Raw genomic sequence first — 1,741 nt, forward strand, 5'->3', positions numbered from 1 at the left:
TTATTTGTTTGAGAACAAATTACACATTAACCTTAGCTTGTAAAATACAACATTAATCATGGAAGAATTATTTGTCTGTACATGATATCAATTACTCTCAACGGTGCAGAATCAAAATGTATACTACTGTTTAGTGTACAGAAACGAAAATAGACACTAAAATTAGATAACTAGCGTTAAAAGCATCATGTGCAATAAAGCTATGACACCAACTCATATGGATGTTTATGAGTCTCAAATTTCTTAAATGCCTAAACTACAAAACCATATACATAAATTGCTGAATATAGAAACATTGCATACGAAGTAGAAGAAGTGAAAAATTAAAAATTAAAACAAATTAAGAAAATTCAGGGAATCTTTAGTTGTGATGACAGTAAGAAATATCAAATGAAAATTGGGATACTAATTGACCAACATCATCATCATCATCTTCCCCAAGTTTTATAAAAAAAGAAAGAAGCTTTTGTCCTCTTAACTATTTTCTCCTCATTTCATCTTCCCCAAGTTTTTAAAAAAAAGCTTTTGAACTCTTCAAAAATTTCTCTACATTTCATCTTCTTGATACACTATGTCTATCATGCTTTTCCTCATTTTCTTTCTATCCATCATCTCTCCAATTCAGATGGATTCTCCTAAATGTGCTAAGTTCTCAAAGTTTCCCACCAAGGGATACACCATGGTGTTCAAGGTATCTCTTCAAGGTTGTGGAAGGTTCACAAAGATCCAAGATGCCATTGATGCAAGCATTGGCTCAACTGTAACCAAGACCCTCATACTCATTGATTTTGGCATCTATAGGTTAGTCTTTCACTCTAATCTTCTTCTTTTTGCTTATAGTATTTAGATGTGGTGTCTAATCATATTTATATTTTTGTTCGGGAGAGAGTTTTTGTTCCTAAGAACAAGAACAACCTTGTGATGCAAGGTATGGGGTTCTTAAGGACATCTATTGAATGGAACAACACAGCCTCTTCATCCCATGGAACATTTGAAAGCTTCTCTGTGGCTCTCTATGGAGATCAATTCACAGCCAAAAACATAAGTTTCAAGGTAAGAGTGATTCTCTGATTTTCTTATATGATTTTGAAGTATAATTTACTTACTTCTATGGAAATTTTCGTTAAGTTGTCTCATTTTAATAACAGAGACATTTTTTTGCTTGGAACTTAAGATACTGGTAAAATAAGTAAAGTGGTCTTTGTTCTGTTTTATGGTTTTAAAAGAGATGTATCATCCTTCGTAGATAGTTTAAATTTGATAGAGTATCTCATTAAAATCTTCCTCTGTTTTATGGTTTCTAATGATTGTCTCTCTTTCTTACACAAAATTTTGAGATATTGTTTCCTCTGTTTTATAGTTTCTAATGAATTATTTACTTCGTTGGTGGATAGTTAGACTTAATGATGTATCTAACAAAATTTTCTCTGTTTTATTGGTATCTAATGATTTTTTTTTTCCTGTTTTATGGCTTCTAATAAACTTCTCTACCCTTAACGTTTTGTCATTTGCATGGTATAAGAACACGTCTCCCGCACCCAACCCCGGAGCAGTCGATGCACAAGCCGTGGCTCTAAAAATTGTAGGTGACAAAGTTGCCTTCTATGGATGTGGCTTCTATGGGAACCAAGACACACTATTAGACCAATAAGGAAGGCATTACTTCAAAGAGTGCTTCATCGAAGGATCTATAGACTTCATATTCGGTAATGGGAGATCGCTTTATGAGGTAAGAAAAAAG

General features: G+C 33.1%; 1 pseudogene; it reads left to right on the forward strand.

Moving 5' to 3' along the window:
* The window catches only part of LOC104788958, a 3,322-nt pseudogene continuing 2,152 nt past the window's right edge, over nt 572-1,741 (forward strand).

The sequence above is a fragment of the Camelina sativa genome, chromosome 5, assembly GCF_000633955.1.
Source record: "Camelina sativa cultivar DH55 chromosome 5, Cs, whole genome shotgun sequence".
Lineage (NCBI taxonomy): Eukaryota > Viridiplantae > Streptophyta > Magnoliopsida > Brassicales > Brassicaceae > Camelina > Camelina sativa.